Source organism: Heterodontus francisci, chromosome 10 (assembly GCF_036365525.1).
Source record: "Heterodontus francisci isolate sHetFra1 chromosome 10, sHetFra1.hap1, whole genome shotgun sequence".
Classification (NCBI taxonomy): Eukaryota; Metazoa; Chordata; class Chondrichthyes; order Heterodontiformes; family Heterodontidae; genus Heterodontus; species Heterodontus francisci.
The window spans coordinates 4,083,190-4,106,100 of record NC_090380.1 but is presented as its reverse complement, the minus strand read 5'-3'; positions in this window follow the sequence as shown (position 1 = coordinate 4,106,100).

Below are 22,911 nucleotides of genomic sequence, written 5' to 3'. Positions count from 1 at the left end.
TTTCTGAGAGTGTCAGAGAGTATCAGTGAGTGTCAGAGAGAGATAGAGAGTTACAGAGAGTGATAGAGAGTGATAGTGAGGGTCAGAGAGTGTCAGAGAGAGATAGAGAGTGTCAGAGAGTGAAAGAGAGTGATAGCGAGTGTCACAGAGTGTCAGAGAGTGATAGAGAGTGTCAGAGAGTGATAGAGAGTGTCAGAGAGTGTCAGAGAGTGATAGTGAGTGATGGTGAGTGTCTGATGGTGTCAGAGTGTGTCAGAGAGTGATAGAGAGTGTCAGAGGGTGCCAGAGAGCCATAGAGAGTGATAAACAGTGTCAGAGAGTGTCAGAGAGTGTCAGAGAGTGATAGAGAGTTTCAGAGAGCGTCAGAGAGCGTCAGAGTGTGTCAGAGAGTGATAGACAGTGTCAGAGAGTGATAGAGAGTTTCAGAGAGTGATAGTGAGTGTCAGAGAGTATCAGATAGTGATAGTGAGTGTCTGAGAGTGTCTGAGAGTGTCAGAGAGTGATAGTGAGTGTCAGAGAGTGTCAGAGAGTGTTAGTGAGTATCAGAGTGTGTCAGAGAGTGATAGACAGTGATAGAGAGTGTCAGAGAGTGTCAGAGAGTGTCAGTGAGTGATAGAGAGTGATAGAGAGTGTCAGAGAGTGATAGAGAGTGTCAGAGGGTGACAGTGAGTGATAGTGAGTGTCTGAGAGTGTCTGAGAGTGTCTGAGATTGTCAGAGAGTAATAGTGAGTGTCAGAGAGTGTCAGAGAATGTCAGAGAGAGATAGAGAGTGTCAGAGAGTGATAGTGAGTGTCAGAGAGTGTCAGAGAGTGACAGAGTGTCAGAGAGTGTCAGAGAATGTCAGAGAGTGTCAGAGGGAGATAGAGAGTGTCAGAGGGAGATAGAGAGTTTCAGAGAGTGATCGTGAGTGTCCGAGAGTGTCAGAGAGCGATAGAGAGTGATAAAGAGTGTCAGAGAGTGATAGAGAGTGTCAGAGAGCGTCAGAGTGTGTCAGAGAGTGTCAGAGGGAGATAGAGAGTGTCATAGAGTGATAGTGAGTGTCAGAGAGCCATAGAGAGTGATAAAGAGTGTCAGAGAGTGTCAGAGAGTGATAGAGAGTGTCAGAGAGTGAAATAGAGTGTCAGAGAGTGATAGAGAGTGTCAGAGAGTGATAGTGAGTGTCAGAGAGTGATAGTGAGTGTCTGAGAGTGATAGTGAGTGTCTGAGAGTGTCAGAGTGTGTCAGAGAGTGAAATAGAGTGTCAGAGAGTGATAGAGAGTGTCAGAGAGTGATAGTGAGTGTCAGAGACTGATAGTGAGTGTCTGAGAGTGATAGTGAGTGTCAGAGAGTGTCAGAGAGTGTCAGAGAGTGTCAGAGAGTGTCAGAGAGAGATAGAGAGTGTCAGAGAGTGATAGTGAGTGTCAGAGAGTGTCAGAGGGAGATAGAGAGTGTCATAGAGTGATAGTGAGTGTCAGAGAGTGTCAGAGAGCCATAGAGAGTGATAAAGAGTGTCAGAGAGTGTCAGAGAGTGATAGAGAGTGTCTGAGAGCGTCAGAGTGTGTCAGAGAGTGATAGACAGTGTCAGAGAGTGATAGAGAGTTTCAGAGAGTGATAGTGAGTGTCAGAGAGTATCAGATAGTGATAGTGAGTGTCTGAGAGTGTCTGAGAGTGTCAGAGAGTGATAGTGAGTGTCAGAGAGTGTTAGTGAGTATCAGAGTGTGTCAGAGAGTGATAGAGAGTGTCAGAGGGTGACAGTGAGTGTCTGAGAGTGTTAGTGAGTATCAGAGTGTGTCAGAGAGTGATAAAGAGTGTCAGAGAGTGTCAGAGAGTGTCAGAGAGTGTCCGTGAGTGATATAGAGTGTCAGAGAGTGATAGAGAGTGTCAGAGGGTGACAGTGAGTGTCTGAGAGTGTCAGAGAGTGTCAGAGAGTGATAGAGAGTGATAGAGAGTGACAGAGAGTGTCAGAGAGTGTCAGAGTGTTGTCAGACAGTGTCAGAGTGTGTCAGAGTGTGCCAGAGAGTGTCAGAGAGTGATAGAGTGTGATGGAGAGTGTCAGAGAGTAATAGTGAGTGTCAGAGAGTGTCAGAGAGTGTCAGAGAGAGATAGAGAGTGTCAGAGAGTGATAGTGAGTGTCAGAGGGTGTCAGAGAGTGTCAGAGAGAGATAAAGAGTGTCAGAGAGTGATAGTGAGTGTCAGAGAGTGTCAGAGAGTGATAGAGAGTGTCAGAGAGTGTCAGAGATTGTCAGAGAGTGTCAGAGAGTGTCAGAGAGTGTCAGAGAGTGTCAGAGGGAGATAGAGAGTGTCAGAGAGTGATAGTGAGTGTCAGAGAGTGTCAGAGAGCGATAGAGAGTGATAAAGAGTGTCACAGAGTGTCAGAGAGTGATAGAGAGTGTCAGAGAGCGTCAGAGTGTGTCAGAGAGTGATAGACAGTGTCAGAGAATGATAGAGAGTTTCAGAGAGTGATAGTGAGTGTCAGAGAGTATCAGATAGTGATAGTGAGTGTCTGAGAGTGTCTGAGATTGTCAGAGAGTGTCAGAGAGTGTCAGAGAGAGTCAGAGAGAGTCAGAGAGAGTCAGAGAGTGATAGACAGTGTCAGAGTGTGATAGTGTGAGTCTGAGAGTGTCAGAGTGTGTCAGAGAGTGATATAGAGTGTCAGAGAGTGATAGAGAGTGTCAGAGAGTGATAGTGAGTGTCAGAGAGTTATAGTGAGTGTCAGAGTGTGATAGTGAGTGTCAGAGAGTGATAGTGAGTGTCTGAGAGTGTCAGAGAGTGTCAGAGTGTGATAGAGAGTGTCAGAGAGTGAAAGAGAGTGTCAGAGGGTGATAGTGAGTGCCTGAGAGTGTCTGAGAGTGTCAGAGAATGTCAGAGTGTGTCAGAGAGTGATAGAGAGTGTCAGAGTGTGATAGAGAGTGTCAGAGAGTGATAGAGAGTGTCAGAGAGTGATAGTGTGTCTCAGAGAGTGATAGTGAGTGTCAGAGAGTGATAGTGAGTGTCTGAGAGTGTCAGAGAGTGATAGAGAGTGGCAGAGAGTGTCAGAGAGTGAAAGAGAGTGTCAGGGAGAGATAGTGAGTGTCTGAGAGTGTCTGAGAGTGATAGTGAGTGCCTGAGAGTGTCTGAGAGTGTCAGAGTGTGTCAGAGAGTGATAGAGAGTGTCAGGGAGTGATAGTGAGTGTCAGAGAGTGATAGTGAGTGTCTGAGAGTGATAGTGAGTGTCTGAGAGAGATAGAGAGTCTCAGAGAGTTATAGTGAGTGTCTGAGAGTGTCAGAGAGTGTCAGAGAGCGATAGAGAGTGATAGAGAGTGTCAAAGAGAGATAGAGAGTGTCAGAGAGCGATAGAGAGTGTCAGAGAGTGACAGAGAGTGTCAGAGAGTGATAGAGAGTGTCAGAGAGTGATAGTGAGTGTCAGAGAGTGATAGTGAGTGTCTGAGAGTGTCAGAGAGTGTTAGTGAGTGTCAGAGATTGTCAGAGAGTGTCAGAGAGTGTCAGAGAGTGATAGTGAGTGTCAGAGAGTTATAGAGACTGCCAGAGAGTGATAGTGTTTCTGAGAGTGTCAGAGAGTGTCAGTGAGTGTCAGAGAGAGATAGAGAGTTACAGAGAGAGATAGAGAGTGTCAGAGAGTGAAAGAGAGTGATAGAGAGTGTCACAGAGTGTCAGAGAGTGATAGAGAGTGTCAGAGAGTGATAGAGAGTGTCAGAGAGTGTCAGAGAGTGATAGTGAGTGATAGTGAGTGTCTGAGGGGGTCAGAGTGTGTCAGAGAGTGATAGAGAGTGTCAGAGTGTGCCAGAGAGCCATAGAGAGTGATAAAGAGTGTCAGAGAGTGTCAGAGAGTGATAGAGAGTGTCAGAGAGTGAAATAGAGTGTCAGAGAGTGATAGAGAGTGTCAGAGAGTGATAGTGAGTGTCAGAGAGTGATAGTGAGTGTCTGAGAGTGATAGTGAGTGTCTGAGAGTGATAGTGAGTGTCTGAGAGTGTCAGAGTGTGTCAGAGAGTGAAATAGAGTGTCAGAGAGTGATAGAGAGTGTCAGAGAGTGATAGTGAGTGTCAGAGAGTGATAGTGAGTGTCTGAGAGTGATAGTGAGTGTCAGAGAGTGTCAGAGAGTGTCAGAGAGAGATAGAGAGTGTCAGAGAGTGATAGTGAGTGTCAGAGAGTGTCAGAGGGAGATAGAGAGTGTCATAGAGTGACAGTGAGTGTCAGAGAGTGTCAGAGAGCCATAGAGAGTGATAAAGAGTGTCAGAGAGTGTCAGAGAGTGATAGAGAGTGTCAGAGAGCGTCAGAGTGTGTCAGAGAGTGATAGACAGTGTCAGAGAGTGATAGAGAGTTTCAGAGAGTGATAGTGAGTGTCAGAGAGTATCAGATAGTGATAGTGAGTGTCTGAGAGTGTCTGAGAGTGTCAGAGAGTGATAGTGAGTGTCAGAGAGTGTTAGTGAGTATCAGAGTGTGTCAGAGAGTGATAGAGAGTGTCAGAGAGTGTCAGAGAGTGTCAGAGAGTGTCAGTGAGTGATAGAGAGAGTCAGAGAGTGATAGAGAGTGTCAGAGGGTGACAGTGAGTGTCTGAGAGTGTTAGTGATATCAGAGTGTGTCAGAGAGTGATAGAGAGTGATAGAGAGTGTCAGAGAGTGTCAGAGAGTGTCAGAGAGTGTCCGTGAGTGATGGAGAGTGTCAGAGAGTGATAGAGAGTGTCAGAGGGTGACAGTGAGTGTCTGAGAGTCTCAGAGAGTGATAGAGAGTGATAGAGAGTGACAGAGAGTGTCAGAGAGTGTCAGAGTGTTGTCAGACAGTGATAGAGAATGTCAGGGAGTGATAGTGAGTGTCAGAGAGTGATAGTGAGTGTCTGAGAGTGATAGTGAGTGTCTGAGAGAGATAGAGAGTGTCAGAGAGTTATAGTGAGTGTCTGAGAGTGTCAGAGAGTGTCAGAGAGCGATAGAGAGTGATAGAGAGTGTCAAAGAGAGATAGAGAGTGTCAGAGAGCGATAGAGAGTGTCAGAGAGAGACAGAGAGTGTCAGAGAGTTATAGAGAGTGTCAGAGAGTGATAGTGTGTCTCAGAGAGTGATAGTGAGTGTCAGAGAGTGTCAGAGAGTGTTAGTGAGTGTCAGAGATTGTCTGAGAGTGTCAGAGAGTGTCAGATAGTGATAGTGAGTGTCAGAGAGTTATAGAGACTGCCAGAGAGTGATAGTGTTTCTGAGAGTGTCAGAGAGTGTCAGTGAGTGTCAGAGAGAGATAGAGAGTTACAGAGAGTGATAGAGAGTGATAGTGAGGGTCAGAGAGTGTCAGAGAGAGATAGAGAGTGTCAGAGAGTGAAAGAGAGTGATAGAGAATGTCACAGAGTGTCAGAGAGTGATAGAGAGTGTCAGAGAGTGATAGAGAGTGTCACAGAGTGTCAGAGAGTGATAGAGAGTGTCAGAGAGTGATAGAGAGTGTCAGAGAGTGTCAGAGAGTGATAGTGAGTGTCTGAGGGTGTCAGAGTGTGTCAGAGAGTGATAGAGAGTGTCAGAGGGTGCCAGAGAGTGTCAGAGAGTGTCAGAGAGTTACAGAGAGTGTCAGAGAGAGATAGAGAGTGTCAGAGAGTGATAGTGAGTGTCTGAGAGTGTCGGAGATTGTCAGAGTGTGTCAGAGTGTGTCAGAGAGTGATAGAGAGTGTCAGAGAGTGATAGGGAGTGTCAGAGAGTGATAGTGAGTGTCAGAGAGTATCAGATAGCGATAGTGAGTGTCTGAGATTGTCAGAGTGTGTCAGAGAGTCATAGAGAGTGTCAGAGAGTGATGGAGAGTGTCAGAGAGTGATAGTGACTGTCAGAGAGTGATTGTGAGTGTCAGAGAGTGATAGTGAGTGTCTGAGAGTGTCAGAGAGTGTCAGAGAGTGAGAGAGAGTGTCAGAGTGTGATAGAGAGTGTCAGAGAGTGATAGTGAGTGTCAGAGAGTGATAGTGAGTGTCAGAGAGTGACAGTGAGTGTCTGAGAGTGTCAGAGAGTGTCAGAGAGTGTCAGAGTGTGTCAGAGAGTGATAGAGAGTGTCAGAGTGTGATAGAGAGTGTCAGAGAGTGATAGTGTGTCTCAGAGAGTGATTGTGAGTGTCAGAGAGTGATAGTGAGTGTCTGAGAGTGTCAGAGAGTGTCAGAGAGTGATAGAGAGTGGCAGAGAGTGTCAGAGAGTGAAAGAGAGTGTCAGGGAGAGATAGTGAGTGTCTGAGAGTGTCTGAGAGTGATAGTGAGTGCCTGAGAGTGTCTGAGTGTCAGAGAGTGATAGAGAGTGTCAGGGAGTGATAGTGAGTGTCAGAGAGTGATAGTGAGTGTCTGAGAGTGATAGTGAGTGTCTGAGAGAGATAGAGAGTGTCAGAGAGTTATAGTGAGTGTCTGAGAGTGTCAGAGAGTGTCAGAGAGCGATAGAGAGTGATAGAGAGTGTCAAAGAGAGATGGAGAGTGTCAGAGAGCGATAGAGAGTGTCAGAGAGTGACAGAGAGTGTCAGAGAGTGATAGAGAGTGTCAGAGTGTGATAGTAAGTGTGAGAGAGTGATAGTGAGTGTCTGAGAGTGTCAGAGAGTATTAGTGAGTGTCAGAGATTGTCAGAGAGTGTCAGAGAGTGTCAGAAAGTGATAGTGAGTGTCAGAGAGTTATAGAGACTGCCAGAGAGTGATAGTGTTTCTGAGAGTGTCAGAGAGTGTCAGTGAGTGTCAGAGAGAGATAGAGAGTTACAGAGAGTGATAGGGAGTGATAGTGAGGGTCGGAGAGTGTCAGAGAGAGATAGAGAGTGTCAGAGAGTGATAGAGAGTGTCACAGAGTGTCAGAGAGTGATAGAGAGTGTCAGAGAGTGATAGAGAGTGTCAGAGAGTGTCAGAGAGTGTCAGAGAGTGTCAGAGGGTGATAGTGAGTGATAGTGAGTGTCTGAGGGTGTCAGAGTGTGTCAGAGAGTGATAGAGAGTGTCAGAGGGTGCCAGAGAGTGTCAGAGAGTGTCAGAGAGTTACAGAGAGTGTCAGAGAGAGATAGAGAGTGTCACAGTGTGATAGTGAGTGTCTGAGAGTGTCTGAGATTGTCAGAGTGTGTCAGAGAGTGATAGAGAGTGGCAGAGAGTGTCAGAGAGTGAAAGAGAGTGTCAGGGAGAGATAGTGAGTGTCTGAGAGTGTCAGAGAGTGATAGTGAGTGTCTGAGAGTGTCAGAGAGTGTCAGAGAGTGATAGAGAGTGGCAGAGAGTGTCAGAGAGTGAAAGAGAGTGTCAGGGAGAGATAGTGAGTGTCTGAGAGTGTCTGAGAGTGATAGTGAGTGCCTGAGAGTGTCTGAGTGTCAGAGAGTGATAGAGAGTGTCAGAGAGTGATAGGGAGTGTCAGAGAGTGGTAGTGAGTGTCAGAGAGTATCAGATAGCGATAGTGAGTGTCTGAGATTGTCAGAGTGTGTCAGAGAGTCATAGAGAGTGTCAGAGAGTGATGCAGAGTGTCAGAGAGTGATAGTGACTGTCAGAGAGTGATTGTGAGTGTCAGAGAGTGATAGTGAGTGTCTGAGAGTGTCAGAGAGTGTCAGAGAGTGATAGAGAGTGTCAGAGAGTGATAGGGAGTGTCACAGAGTGGTAGAGAGTGTCAGAGAGTGAAAGAGAGTGTCAGAGAGTGATAGTGAGTGCCTGAGATTGTCTGAGAGTGTCAGTGTGTCAGAAAGTGAGAGAGAGTGTCAGAGTGTGATAGAGAGTGTCAGAGTGTGATAGAGAGTGTCAGAGAGTGAAAGAGAGTGTCAGAGAGTGATAGTGAGTGCCTGAGAGTGTCTGAGAGTGTCAGAGAGTGTCAGAGTGTGTCAGAGAGTGATAGAGAGTTTCAGAGTGTGATAGAGAGTGTCAGAGAGTGATAGTGTGTCTCAGAGAGTGATAGTGAGTGTCAGAGAGTGATAGCGAGTGTCTGAGTGTGTCAGAGAGTGTCAGAGAGTGATAGAGAGTGGCAGAGAGTGTCAGAGAGTGAAAGAGAGTGTCAGGGAGAGATAGTGAGTGTCTGAGAGTGTCTGAGAGTGATAGTGAGTGCCTGAGAGTGTCTGAGAGTGTCAGAGTGTGTCAGAGAGTGATAGAGAGTGTCAGGGAGTGATAGTGAGTGTCAGAGAGTGATAGTGAGTGTCTGAGAGTGATAGTGAGTGTCTGAGAGAGATAGAGAGTGTCAGAGAGTTATAGTGAGTGTCTGAGAGTGTCAGAGAGTGTCAGAGAGCGATAGAGAGTGATAGAGAGTGTCAAAGAGAGATAGAGAGTGTCAGAGAGCGATAGAGAGTGTCAGAGAGTGACAGAGAGTGTCAGAGAGTTATAGAGAGTGTCACAGTGTGATAGTGAGTGCCTGAGAGTGTCAGAGAGTGTTAGTGAGTGTCAGAGATTGTCTGAGAGTGTCAGAGAGTGTCAGATAGTGATAGTGAGTGTCAGAGAGTTATAGAGACTGCCAGAGAGTGATAGTGTTTCTGAGAGTGTCAGAGAGCGTCAGTGAGTGTCAGAGAGAGATAGAGAGTTACAGAGAGTGATAGAGAGTGATAGTGAGGGTCAGAGAGTGTCAGAGAGAGATAGAGAGTGTCAGAGAGTGAAAGAGAGTGATAGAGAGTGTCACAGAGTGTCAGAGAGTGATAGAGAGTGTCAGAGAGTGATAGAGAGTGTCACAGAGTGTCAGAGAGTGATAGAGAGTGTCAGAGAGTGATAGAGAGTGTCAGAGAGTGTCAGAGAGTGATAGTGAGTGTCTGAGGGTGTCAGAGTGTGTCAGAGAGTGATAGAGAGTGTCAGAGGGTGCCAGAGAGTGTCAGAGAGTGTCAGAGAGTTACAGAGAGTGTCAGAGAGAGATAGTGAGTGTCAGAGAGTGATAGTGAGTGTCTGAGAGTGTCTGAGATTGTCAGAGTGTGTCAGAGTGTGTCAGAGAGTGATAGAGAGTGATAGAGAGTTTCAGAGAGTGATAGGGAGTGTCAGAGAGTGATAGTGAGTGTCAGAGAGTATCAGATAGCGATAGTGAGTGTCTGAGATTGTCAGAGTGTGTCAGAGAGTCATAGAGAGTGTCAGAGAGTGACAGTGAGTGTCTGAGAGTGTCAGAGAGTGTCAGAGAGTGATAGAGAGTGTCAGAGAGTGGCAGAGAGTGTCAGAGAGTGTCAGAGAGTGAAATAGAGTGTCAGGGAGAGATAGTGAGTGTCTGAGAGTGTCAGAGAGTGATTTTGAGTGCCTGAGAGTGTCTGAGAGTATCATAGTGTGTCAGAGAGTGATAGAGAGTGTCACAGAGTGATAGTGAGTGTCAGAGAGTGATAGTGAGTGTCAGAGAGTGTCAGAGAGTGTCAGAGATTGTCAGAGTGCGTCAGAGAGAGTCAGAGAGAGTCAGAGAGAGTCAGAGAGTGATAGACAGTGTCAGAGTGTGATAGTGAGTGTCTGAGATTGTCAGAGTGTGTCAGAGAGTCATAGAGAGTGTCAGAGAGTGATAGAGAGTGTCAGAGAGTGATAGTGACTGTCAGAGAGTGATTGTGAGTGTCAGAGAGTGATAGTGAGTGTCTGAGAGTGTCAGAGAGTGTCAGAGCGTGATAGAGAGTGTCAGAGAGTGGTAGAGAGTGTCAGAGAGTGAAAGAGAGTGTCAGAGAGTGATAGTGAGTGCCTGAGAGGGTCTGAGAGTGTCAGAGTGTGTCAGAGAGTGATAGAGAGTGACAGTGTGTGATAGAGAGTGTCAGAGAGTGATAGTGAGTGTCAGAGAGTGATAGTGAGTGTCAGAGAGTGATAGTGAGTGTCTGAGAGTGTCAGAGAGTGATAGTGAGTGCCTAAGCGTGTCTGAGAGTGTCATAGTGTGTCAGAGAGTGATAGAGAGTGTCAGAGAGTGTTAGTGAGTGTCTGAGAGTGTCAGAGAGTGTTAGTGAGTGACAGAGAGTGTCAGAGACTGTCAGAGAGTGATAGAGAGTGTCAGAGGGTGACAGTGAGTGTCAGAGAGTGTCAGAGAGTGTTAGTGAGTATCAGAGTGTGTCAGAGAGTGATAGAGAGTGATAGAGAGTGTCAGAGAGTGTCAGAGAGTGTCAGAGAGTGTCAGAGAGTGTCAGTGAGTGATAGAGAGTGTCAGAGAGTGATAGAGAGTTTCAGAGGGTGACAGTGAGTGTCTGAGAGTGTCAGTGAGTGTCAGAGAGTGATAGTGAGTGTCAGAGAGTGTCAGAGAGGGTTCGTGAGTGTCAGAGTGTGTCAGAGAGTGATGGAGAGTGTTAGAGAGAGTCAGGGAGCGTCAGAGAGTGTCAGAGAGTGATAAAGAGTGTCAGTGGGAGACAGTGAGGGTCTGAGAGTGTCAGAGAGTGATAGTGAGTGTCTGAGAGTATCAGAGAGAGTCAGAGCGTCTCAGAGATTGTCAGAGAGTGACAGAGAGTGTCAGAGAGTGACAGAGAGTGACAGTGAGTGACAGAGAGTGATAGAGAGTGATAGAGAGTGATAGAGAGTGATAGAGAGTGTCAGAGAGTGTCAGAGAGTGATAGAGATTGTCAGAGAGTGATAGTGAGTGTCTGAGAGTGTCAGAGAGTGTCCAAGAGTGTCAGAGAGTCATAGAGGGTGATAGAGAGTGTCAGAGAGTGATAGAGAGTGATAGAGAGTGATAGAGAGTGACAGAGAGTGTCAGAGAGTGTCAGAGTGTTGTCAGACAGTGTCAGAGAGTGTCAGAGTGTGCAAGAGAGTGATAGAGAGTGATAGAGAGTGATAGAGAGTGATAGAGAGTGTCAGAGAGTGATAGTGAGTGACAGAGAGTGTCAGAGAGTGTCAGAGACTGTCAGAGTGTTGTCAGACAGTGTCAGAGAGTGTCAGAGTGTGCAAGAGAGTGATAGAGAGTGATAGAGAGTCTCAGAGAGTGATAGTGAGTGTCTGAGAGTGTCTGAGATTGTCAGAGAGTGATAGTGAGTGTCAGAGAGTGTCAGAGAGTGTCAGAGAGTGTCAGAGAGAGATAGAGAGTCTCAGAGAGTGATAGTGAGTGTCAGAGAGTGATAGAGCGTGTCAGAGAGTGTCAGAGAGTGTCAGAGGGAGATAGAGAGTGTCAGAGAGGGATAGTGAGGGTCAGAGAGTGTCAGAGAGCGATAGAGAGTGATAAAGAGTGTCAGAGAGTGTCAGAGAGATATAGAGAGTGTCAGAGAGTGATAGAGAGTGTCAGAGAGTGTCAGAGAGTGATAATGAGTGTCAGAGTGTGATAATGAGTGTCAGAGAGTGTCAGAGAGTGTCAGAGAGTGTCAGAGAGTGTCAGAGAGAGATGGAGAGTGTCAGAGAGTGATAGTGAGTGTCTGAGATTGTCAGAGAGTGTCAGAGATTGTGAGAGATTGTCAGAGAGAGATAGAGAGTGTCAGAGAGTGATAGTGTGTGTCTGAGAGTGTCAGAGAGTGTCAGAGAGCGATAGAGAGTGTCAGAGTGTCAGAGAGTGACAATGAGTGTCAGAGGGTGTCAGAGAGAGATAGAGAGTGTCAGAGAGTGATAGAAAGTGTCAGAGAGTATCAGAGAGTGATAGTGAGTTTCAGAGAGTGTCAGAGAGTGTCAGAGAGTGTCAGAGGGTGTCAGAGAGAGATAGAGAGTGTCAGAGAGTGATAGAAAGTGTCAGAGAGTGTCAGATAGTGATAGTGAGTGTCAGAGAGTGATAGAGAGTGTCAGAGAGTGTGAGAGAGTGTCAGAGAGAGATAGAGAGTGTCAGAGAGTGATAGTGAGTGTCAGAGAGTGATAGAGAGTGTCAGAGAGTGTCAGAGAGTGACAGAGAGTGTCAGAGAGTGATAGAGAGTGTCAGAGAGTGATAGTGAGTGTCAGAGATTGATAGTGAGTGTCAGAGTGTGATAGTGAGTTTCTGAGAGTGTCAGAGAGTGTTAGTGAGTGTCAGAGATTGTCAGAGAGTGTCAGAGAGTGATAGAGAGTGTCAGAGGTTGACAGTGAGTGTCTGAGAGTGTCAGAGAGTGTCATAGAGTGACAGTGAGTGTCTGAGAGTGTCAGAGAGTGATAGTGAGTGTCAGAGAGTGTCAGAGAGTGTTAGAGAGAGTCAGAGAGAGTCAGAGAGAGTCAGAGAGTGTCATGAGTGATAAACAGTGTCAGTGGGTGACAGTGATTGTCTGAGAGTGTCAGAGAGTGATAGTGAGTGTCTGTGAGTATCAGAGAGAGTCAGAGAGTCTCAGAGAGTGTCAGAGAGTGACAGAGAGTGACAGGGAGTGATAGAGAGTGATAGAGAGTGTCAGAGAGTGTCAGAGAATTTCAGAGTGTTGTCAGACAGTGTCAGAGAGTGTCAGAGTGTGACAGAGAGTGATCGAGAGTGTCAGAGAGTTGTCGTGAGTGTCTGAGAGAGTCTGAGATTGTCAGAGATTGATAGTGAGTGTCAGAGAGTGTCAGAGAGTGTCAAAGAGTTTCAGAGAGAGATAGAGAGAGATAGAGAGTGTCAGAGAGTGATAGTCAGTGTCAGAGAGTGTGAGAGTGTGATAGAGAGTGTCAGAGAGTGTGAGAGAGTGTGAGAGAGTGTCAGAGGGAGATAGAGAGTGTCAGAGAGTGATAAAGAATGTCAGAGAGTGTCAGAGTGAGATAGAGAGTGATAGAGTGTCAGAGAGAGATAGAGAGTGTCAGAGAGAGATAGAGAGTGTCAGAGAGTGTCAGAGAGTGATAGAGAGTGTCTGAGAGTGTCAGAGAGCGATAGAGAGTGACAGAGAGAGTCAGAGAGTGTCAGAGAGAGATAGAGATTGTCAGAGAGTGACAGTGAGTGTCTGAGAGTGTCAGAGTGTGTCAGAGAGTGTCAGAGAGTGATAGAGAGTGTCAGAGAGTGTCAGAGATATATACAGAGTGTCAGAGAGTGACAGAGAGAGTCAGAGAGTGATAGAGAGTGTCAGAGAGTGATAGTGACTGTCTGAGAGTGTCAGAGAGCGACAGAGAGTGATAGAGAGTGTCAGAGAGTGTCAGAGAGAGATAGAGAGTTTATGAGAGTGATAGTGAGTGTCTGAGAGTGTCAGAGAGTGTCAGAGAGCGATTGAGAGTGATAGAGAGTGTCAGAGAGAGTCAGAGAGAGATAGAGAGTGTCAGAGAGTGATAGTGATTCTCTGGGAGTGTCAGAGAGTGTCAGAGAGCGACAGAGAGTGATAGTGAGTGTCTGAGAGTGTCAGAGAGGGATAGAGAGTGTCAGAGAGTGGTAGAGAGTGTCAGAGAGTGAAAGAGAGTGTCAGAGAGTGATAGTGAGTGTCAGAGAGTGATAGTGAGTGTCAGAGAGTGATAGTGAGTGTCTGAGAGTGTCAGAGAGTGTCAGAGAGTGATAGAGAGTGTCAGAGAGTGGCAGAGAGTGTCAGAGAGTGAAAGAGAGTGTCAGGGAGAGATAGTGAGTGTCTGAGAGTGTCAGAGAGTGATAGTTTGTGCCTGAGTGTGTCTGAGAGTGTCAGAGTGGTCAGAGAGTGATAGAGAGAGTCAGAGAGTGATTGTGAGTGTCAGAGAGTGATAGTGAGTGTCTGAGAGTGTCAGAGAGTGTTAGTGAGTGTCTGAGAGTGTCAGAGAGTGTCAGAGAGTGATAGTGAGTGTCAGAGAGTGTCAGAGAGTGTCAGTGAGTATCAGTGTGTGATAGAGAGTGTCAGAATGAGATAGAGAGTTTCAGAGGGTGACAGTGAGTGTCTGAGAGTGTCAGAGAGTGTCAGAGAGTGATAGTGAGTGTCTGAGAGTGTCAGAGAGTGTTTGTGAGTGTCAGAGTGTGTCAGAGAGTGATGGAGAGTGTTAGAGAGAGTCAGAGATTGTCAGAGAGTGATAGAGAGTGTCAGAGAGAGATAGAGAGAGATAGTGAGTGTCAGTGAGTGTCAGAGAGTGTCAGAGAGATAGAGAGAGATAGAGAGTGTCAGAGAGTGTCAGAGAGTGATAGTGAGTGTCAGAGAGTGTCAGAGAGTGATAGTGAGTGTCAGAGAGTGTCAGAGAGTGATAGTGAGTGTCTGAGAGTGTCAGAGATTGTCAGAGAGTGATAGAGAGTGTCAGAGAGTGTCAGAGAGAGATAGAGAGTGTCAGAGAGTGTCAGAGAGTGATAGTGAGTGTCAGAGAGTGTCAGAGAGTGATCGTGAGTGTCTGAGAGTGTCAGAGAGTGATAGTGAGTGTCTGAGAGTGTCAGAGAGTGATAGTGAGTGTCAGAGAGTGTCAGAGAGTGATCGTGAGTGTCTGAGAGTGTCAGAGAGTGATAGTGAGTGTCTGAGAGTGTCAGAGAGTGATCGTGAGTGTCTGAGAGTGTCAGAGAGTGATAGTGAGTGATAGTGAGTGTCAGAGAGTGATAGTGAGTGTCTGAGAGTGTCAGAGAGTGATAGTGAGTGTCAGAGAGTGTCAGAGAGTGATCGTGAGTGTCTGAGAGTGTCAGAGAGTGATAGTGAGTGTCTGAGAGTGTCAGAGAGTGATAGAGAGTGTCAGAGAGTGTCAGAGAGAGATAGAGAGTGTCAGAGAGTGTCAGAGAGTGATAGTGAGTGTCAGAGAGTGTCAGAGAGTGATCGTGAGTGTCTGAGAGTGTCAGAGAGTGATAGTGAGTGTCTGAGAGTGTCAGAGAGAGATAGAGAGTGTCAGAGAGTGTCTGAGAGTGTCAGAGAGTGATAGTGAGTGACAGAGAGTGTCAGAGAGTGATAGTGAGTGTCAGAGAGTGTCAGAGAGTGATAGTGAGTGTCAGAGTGTGTCAGAAAGTGATAGTGAGTGTCTGAGAGTATCAGAGAGAGTCAGAGAGTCTCAGAGATTGCCAGAGAGTGACAGAGAGTGACAGAGAGTGACAGAGAGTGACAGAGAGTGATAGAGATTGTCAGAGAGTGTTAGTGAGTGTCAGAGATCGTCAGAGAGTGTCAGAGAGTGTCAGAGAGTGATAGAGAGTGTCAGAGATTGATAGAGAGTGTCAGAGGGTGACAGTGAGTGTCTGAGAGTGTCAGAGAGTGTCAGAGAGTGATAGTGAGTGTCAGAGAGTGTCAGAGAGTGTTAGTGAGTATCAGAGTGTGTCAGAGAGAGATAGAGAGTGATAGAGAGTGATAGAGAGTGTCATAGTGTGTCAGAGAGTGTCAGAGAGTGATAGAGAGTGTCAGAGATTGATAGAGAGTGTCAGAGGGTGACAGTGAGTGTCTGAGAGTGTCAGAGTGTCAGAGAGTGATAGTGAGTGTCAGAGAGTGTCAGAGAGTGTTAGTGAGTATCAGAGAGTGATAGAGAGTGATAGAGAGTGTCAGAGAGTGTCAGAGAGTGTCAGAGAGTGTGAGAGAGTGTCAGAGAGAGATAGAGAGTGTCAGAGAGTGATAGTGAGTGTCAGAGAGAGATAGAGAGTGTCAGAGAGAGATAGAGAGTGTCTGAGAGTGTCAGAGAGTGTCAGAGAGCGATAGAGAGTGATAGAGAGTGTCAGAGAGAGATAGAGAGTGTCAGAGAGCGATAGAGAGTCTCAGAGAGTGACAGAGAGTGTCAGAGAGTGATAGAGAGTGTCAGAGAGTGATAGTGAGTGTCAGAGAGTGATAGTGAGTGTCAGAGAGTGATAGTGAGTGTCAGAGATTGATAGTGAGTTTCTGAGAGTGTCAGAGAGTGTCAGAGAGTGTGAGAGAGTGTCAGAGAGAGATAGAGAGTGTCAGAGAGTGATAGTGAGTGTCTGAGATTGTCAGAGAGTGTCAGAGAGTGTGAGAGAGTGTCAGAGTGAGATAGAGACTGTCAGAGAGTGATAGTGAGTGTCAGAGAGAGATAGAGAGTGTCAGAGAGAGATAGAGAGTGTCTGAGAGTGTCAGAGAGTGTCAGAGAGCGATAGAGAGTGATAGAGAGTGTCAGAGAGAGATAGAGAGTGTCAGAGAGCGATAGAGAGTGTCAGAGAGTGACAGAGAGTGTCAGAGAGTGATAGAGAGTGTCAGAGAGTGATAGTGTGTGTCAGAGATTGTCAGAGAGTGTCAGAGAGTGTCAGAGAGTGATAGTGAGTGTCAGAGAGTGTCAGAGAGTGATAGTGAGTGTCAGAGAGTGTCAGAGTGTGTCAGAGAGTGATAGAGAGTGTCAGAGAGTGATAGAGAGTGTCAGAGGGTGACAGTGATGTGTCTGAGAGTGTCAGAGAGTGATAGTGAGTGTCAGAGAGTTTTAGGGAGAGTCAGAGGGAGTCAGAGAGTGTCATGAGTGATAAAGAGTGTCAGTGGGTGACAGTGAGTGTCTGAGAGTGTCAGAGAGTGATAGTGAGTGTCTGAGAGTATCAGAGAGAGTCAGAGAGTCTCAGAGAGTGTCAGAGAGTGACAGAGATTGATAGAGAGTGACAGAGATTGATAGAGAGTGATAGAGAGTGTCAGAGAGTGTCAGAGTGTTGTCAGTCAGTGTCAGAGAGTGTCAGAGTGTGACAGAGAGTGATAGAGAGTGTCAGAGAGTGATAGTGAGTGTCTGAGAGAGTCTGAGATTGTCAGAGAGTGATAGTGTGTGTCAGAGAGTGTCAGAGAGTGTCAGAGAGTTTCAGAGAGAGATAGAGAGTGTCAGAGAGTGTGAGAGAGTGATAGAGAGTGTCAGAGAGTGTGAGAGAGTGTGAGAGAGTGTCAGAGGGAGATAGAGAGTGTCAGAGAGTAATAAAGAGTGCCAGAGAGTGTCAGAGTGAGATAGAGAGTGTCAGAGAGTGATAGTGAGTATCAGAGAGAGATGGAGAGTGTCAAAGTGTGATATGAGTGTCTGAGAGCGTCAGAGAGTGTCAGAGAGTGATAGAGAGTGTCAGAGAGAGATAGAGAGTGTCAGAGAGTGATAGAGAGTGTCAGAGAGTGACAGAGAGTGTCAGAGAGAGATAGAGAGTGTCAGAGAGCGATAGTGAGTGTCTGAGAGTGTCAGAGAGTGTCAGAGAGCGATAGAGAGTGATAGAGAGAGTCAGAGAGTGTCAGAGAGAGATAGAGATTGTCAGAGAGTGACAGTGAGTGTCGGAGAATGTCAGAGTGTGTCAGAGAGTGTCAGAGAGTGATAGAGAGTGTCAGAGAGTGTCAGAGATATATAGAGAGTGTCAGAGAGTGATCGAGAGAGTCAGAGCGTGATAGAGAGTGTCAGAGAGTGATAGTGACTGTCTGAGAGTGTCAGAGAGCGACAGAGAGTGATAGAGAGTGTCAGGGAGAGTCAGAGAGAGATAGAGAGTGTCAGAGATTGATAGTGATTCTCTGGGAGTGTCAGAGAGTGTCAGAGAGCGATAGAGAGTGATAGTGAGTGTCTGAGAGTGTCAGAGAGGGATAGAGAGTGTCAGAGAGTGGTAGATTGTGTCAGAGAGTGAAAGAGAGTGTCAGAGAGTGAAAGAGAGTGTCAGAGAGTGATAGTGAGTGCCTGAGAGTGTCTGAGAGTGTCAGAGTGTGTCAGAGAGTGATGGAGAGTGTCAGAGTGTGATAGAGAGTGTCAGAGAGTGACAGTGAGTGTCAGAGAGTGATAGTGAGTGTCAGAGAGTGATAGTGAGTGTCAGAGAGTGATAGTGAGTGTCTGAGAGTGTCAGAGAGTGTCAGAGAGTGATAGAGAGTGTCAGAGAGTGGCAGAGTGTGTCAGAGAGTGTCAGAGAGTGAAAGAGAGTGTCAGAGGGTGACAGTGAGTGTCTGAGAGTGTCAGAGAGTGGTAGTTTGTGCCTGAGAGTGTCTGAGAGTGTCAGAGAGTGATAGAGAGTGTCAGAGAGTGATAGTGAGTGTCAGAGAGTGATAGTGAGTGTCTGAGAGTGTCAGAGAGTGTTAGTGAGTGTCAGAGAGTGTCAGAGAGTGTCAGAGAGTGATAGAGAGTGATAGAGAGTGTCGGAGGGTGACAGTGAGTGTCTGAGAGTGTCAGAGAGTGATAGTGAGTGTCAGAGAGTGACAGAGAGTGTTAGTGAGTATCAGAGTGTGTCAGAGAGTGATAGAGAGTGATAGAGAGTGTCAGAGAGTGTCAGAGAGTGTCAGTGAGTGATAGAGAGTGTCAGAGAGAGATAGAGAGTTTCAGAGGGTGACAGTGAGTGTCTGAGAGTGTCAGAGAGTGTCAGAGAGTGATAGTGAGTGTCAGAGAGTGTCAGAGAGTGTTCGTGAGTGTCAGAGTGTGTCAGACAGTGATGGAGAGTGTTAGAGAGAGTCAGAGAGAGTCCGAGAGTGTCAGAGAGTGTCAGAGAGTGTCAGAGAGTGTCAGAGAGTGTCAGAGAGTGATAAAGAGTGTCAGTGGGTGATAGTGAGTGTCTGAGAGTGTCAGAAAGTGATAGTGAGTGTCTGAGAGTATCAGAGAGAGTCAGAGAGTCTCAGAGATTGTCAGAGAGTGACAGAGAGTGATAGAGAGTGATCGAGAGTGATAGAGAGTGTCAGAGAGTGATTGAGATTGTCAGAGAGTGTTAGTGAGTGTCAGAGATTGTCCGAGATTGTCAGAGAGTGTCAGAGAGTGTCAGAGAGTGTCAGAGAGTGTCAGAGAGTGATAGAGAGTGATAGAGAGTGTCAGAGATTGATAGAGAGAGTCAGAGGGTGACAGTGAGTGTCTGAGAGTGTCAGAGAGTGTCAGAGAGTGATAGTGAGTGTCAGAGAGTGTCAGAGAGTGTCAGAGAATGTTAGTGAGTATCAGAGTGTGTCAGAGAGTGATAGAGAGTGATAGAGAGTGTCAGAGAGTGTCAGAGAGTTTTAGGGAGAGTCAGAGAGAGTCAGAGAGTGTCATGAGTGATAAAGAGTGTCAGTGGGTGACAGTGAGTGTCTGAGAGTGTCAGAGAGTGATAGTGAGTGTCTGAGAGTATCAGAGAGAGTCAGAGAGTCTCAGAGAGTGTCAGAGAGTGACAGCGAGTGACAGAGAGTGATAGAGAGTGATAGAGAGTGATAGAGAGTGAGAGAGAGTGATAGAGAGTGTCAGAGAGTGTCAGAGTGTTGTCAGAGTGTTGTCAGACAGTGTCAGAGAGTGTCAGAGTGTGACAGATAGTGATAGAGAGTGTCAGAGAGTGATAGTGAGTGTCTGAGGGAGTCTGAGATTGTCAGAGAGTGATAGTGAGTGTCAGAGAGTGTCAGAGAGTGTCAGAGAGTTTCAGAGAGAGATAGAGAGTGTCAGAGAGTGATAGTGAGTGTCAGAGAGTGTGAGAGAGTGATAGAGAGTGTCAGAGAGTGTGAGAGAGTGTGAGAGTGTGTCAGAGGGAGATAGAGAGTGTCAGAGAGTGATAAAGAGTGTCAGAGAGTGTCAGAGTGAGATAGAGAGTGTCAGAGAGTGATAGTGAGTATCAGAGAGAGATGGAGAGTGTCAAAGAGTGATATGAGTGTCTCAGAGCGTCAGAGACTGTCAGAGAGCGAAAGAGAGTGATAGAGAGTGTCAGAGAGAGATAGAGAGTGTCAGAGAGTGATAGAGAGTGTCAGAGAGTGACAGAGAGTGTCAGAGAGAGATAGAGAGTGTCAGAGAGTGATAGTGAGTGTCTGAGAGTGTCAGAGAGTGTCAGAGAGCGATAGAGAGTGATAGAGAGAGTCAGAGAGTGTCAGAGAGTGACAGTGAGTGTCTGAGAGTGTCAGAGTGTGTCAGAGAGTGTCAGAGTGTGATAGAGAGTGTCAGAGAGTGTCAGAGATATATAGAGAGTGTCAGAGAGTGATAGAGAGAGTCAGAGAGTGATAGAGAGTGTCAGAGAGTGATAGTGACTGTCTGAGAGTGTCAGAGAGCGACAGAGAGTGATAGAGAGTGTCAGAGAGTGTCAGAGAGAGATAGAGAGTTTCAGAGAGTGATAGTGAGTGTCTGAGAGTGTCAGAGAGTGTCAGAGAGCGATTGAGAGTGATGGAGAGTGTCAGAGAGTGTCAGAGAGAGATAGAGAGTTTCAGAGAGCGATAGAGAGTGATAGTGAGTGTTTTTAGAGTGCCAGAGAGGGATAGAGAGTGTCAGAGAGTGATAATGAGTGCCTGAGAGTGTCTGAGAGTGTCAGAGAGTGATAAAGAGTGTCAGAGAGTGTCAGAGTGAGATAGAGAGTGTCAGAGAGTGATAGTGAGTATCAGAGAGAGATGGAGAGTGTCAAAGAGTGATATGAGTGTCTCAGAGCGTCAGAGACTGTCAGAGAGCGAAAGAGAGTGATAGAGAGTGTCAGAGAGAGATAGAGAGTGTCAGAGAGTGATAGAGAGTGTCAGAGAGTGACAGAGAGTGTCAGAGAGAGATAGAGAGTGTCAGAGAGTGATAGTGAGTGTCTGAGAGTGTCAGAGAGTGTCAGAGAGCGATAGAGAGTGATAGAGAGAGTCAGAGAGTGTCAGAGAGTGACAGTGAGAGTCTGAGAGTGTCAGAGTGTGTCAGAGAGTGTCAGAGTGTGATAGAGAGTGTCAGAGAGTGTCAGAGATATATAGAGAGTGTCAGAGAGTGATAGAGAGAGTCAGAGAGTGATAGAGAGTGTCAGAGAGTGATAGTGACTGTCTGAGAGTGTCAGAGAGCGACAGAGAGTGATAGAGAGTGTCAGAGAGTGTCAGAGAGAGATAGAGAGTTTCAGAGAGTGATAGTGAGTGTCTGAGAGTGTCAGAGAGTGTCAGAGAGCGATTGAGAGTGATGGAGAGTGTCAGAGAGTGTCAGAGAGAGATAGAGAGTTTCAGAGAGCGATAGAGAGTGATAGTGAGTGTTTTTAGAGTGCCAGAGAGGGATAGAGAGTGTCAGAGAGTGATAATGAGTGCCTGAGAGTGTCTGAGAGTGTCTGAGAGTGTCAGAGTGTGTCAGAGAGTGATAGAGAGTGTCAGAGTGTGATAGAGAGTGTCAGAGAGTGATAGTGAGTGTCAGAGAGTGATAGTGAGTGTCAGAGAGTGATAGTGAGTGTCAGAGAGTGTTAGTAAGTGTCTGAGAGTGTCAGAGAGTGTTAGTGAGTGACAGAGAGTGTCAGAGAGTGTCAGAGAGTGATAGAGAGTGTCAGAGAGTGGCAGAGAGTGTCAGAGAGTGTCAGAGAGTGAAAGAGAGTGTCAGGGAGAGATAGTGAGTGTCTGAGAGTGTCAGAGAGTGATAGTTTGTGCCTGAGCGTGTCTGAGAGTGTCAGAGTGTGTCAGAGAGTGATAGAGAGTGTCAGAGAGTGATAGTGAGTGTCAGAGAGTGATAGTGAGTGTCAGAGAGTGATAGTGAGTGTCTGAGAGTGTCAGAGAGTGTCAGAGAGTGTTAGTGAGTGTCAGAGAGTGTCAGAGAGTGTCAGAGAGTGATAGAGAATGTCGGAGGGTGACAGTGAGTGTCTGAGAGTGTCAGAGAGTGTCAGAGAGTGATAGTGAGTGTCAGAGAGTGTCAGAGAGTGTTAGTGAGTATCAGAGTGTGTCAGAGAGTGATAGAGAGTGATAGAGAGTGTCAGAGAGTGTCAGAGAGTGTCAGTGAGTGATAGAGAGTGTCAGAGAGAGATAGAGAGTTTCAGAGGGTGACAGTGAGTGTCTGAGAGTGCCAGAAAGTGATAGTGAGTGTCAGAGAGTGTCAGACAGTGTTCGTGAGTGTCAGAGTGTGTCAGAGAGTGATGGAGAGTGTTAGAGAGAGTCAGAGAGAGTCAGAGAGTGTCAGAGAGTGTCAGAGAGTGTGAGAGAGTGATAAAGAGTGTCAGTGGGTGACAGTGAGTGTCTGAGAGTGTCAGAAAGTAATAGTGAGTGTCTGAGAGTATCAGAGAGAGTCAGAGAGTCTCAGAGATTGTCAGAGAGTGACAGAGAGTGACAGAGAGTGACAGAGAGTGATAGAGAGTGATAGAGAGTGATAGAGAGTGATAGAGATTGTCAGAGAGTGTCAGTGAGTGTCAGAGTGTGATAGTGAGTGTCAGAGAGTGTCAGAGAGTGTTAGTGAGTATCAGAGTGTGTCAGAGAGTGTCAGAGAGTGTCAGAGAGTGAAGGAGGATGTCAGAGAGTGTCAGAGAGTGTCAGAACGTGATAGAGAGTGTCAGAGATTGATAGAGAGTGTCAGAGGGTGACAGTGAGTGTCTGAGAGTGTCAGAGAGTGTCAGAGAGTGATAGTGAATGTCAGAGAGTGTCAGAGAGTGTTAGTGAGTATCAGAGTGTGTCAGAGAGTGATAGAGAGTGATAGAGAGTGTCAGAGAGTGTCAGAGAGTGTGAGAGCGTGTCAGAGAGAGATAGGGAGTGTCAGATAGTGATAGTGAGTGTCTGAGATTGTCAGAGAGTGTCAGAGAGTGTGAGAGAGTGTCAGAGAGAGATAGAGTGTCAGAGAGTGATAGTGTGTGTCTGAGAGTGTCAGAGAGTGTCAGAGAGCGATAGAGAGTGATAGAGAGTGTCAGAGACAGATAGAGAGTGTCAGAGAGTGATAGAGAGTGTCAGAGAGTGTCAGAGAGTGTCAGAGAGTGATAATGAGTGTCAGAGGGTGTCAGAGAGAGATAGAGAGTGTCAGAGAGTGATAGAGAGTGTCAGAGAGTATCAGAGAGTGATAGTGAGTGTCAGAGAGTGTCAGAGAGAGATAGAGAGTGTCAGATAGTGATAGTGAGTGTCAGAGAGTGTCAGAGAGTGATAGAGAGTGTCAGAGAGTGTGAGAGAGTGTCAGAGAGAGATAGAGAGTGTCAGAGAGTGATAGTGAGTGTCAGAGAAAGATAGAGAGTGTCAGAGAGTGATAGTGAGTGTCTGAGAGTGTCAGAGAGTGTCAGAGAGTGTCAGAGAGCGACAGAGAGTGATAGAGAGTGTCAGAGAGAGATAGAGAGTGTCAGAGAGCGATAGAGAGTGTCAGAGATTGATAGAGAGTGTCAGAGAGTGATAGTGAGTGTCTGAGAGTGTCAGAGAGTGTCAGAGAGCGATTGAGAGTGATAGAGAGTGTCAGAGAGTGTCAGAGAGAGATAGAGAGTTTCAGAGAGCGATAGAGAGTGATAGTGAGTGTTTTTAGAGTGCCAGAGAGGGATAGAGAGTTTCAGAGAGTGATAATGAGTGCCTGAGAGTGTCTGAGAGTGTCAGAGTGTGTCAGAGAGTGATAGAGAGTGTCAGAGTGTGATAGAGAGTGTCAGAGAGTGATAGTGAGTGTCAGAGAGTGATAGTGAGTGTCAGAGAGTGATAGTGAGTGTCAGAGAGTGTTAGTGAGTGTCTGAGAGTGTCAGAGAGTGTTAGTGAGTGACAGAGAGTGTCAGAGAGTGTCAGAGAGTGATGGAGAGTGTCAGAGAGTGGCAGAGAGTGTCAGAGAGTGTCAGAGAGTGA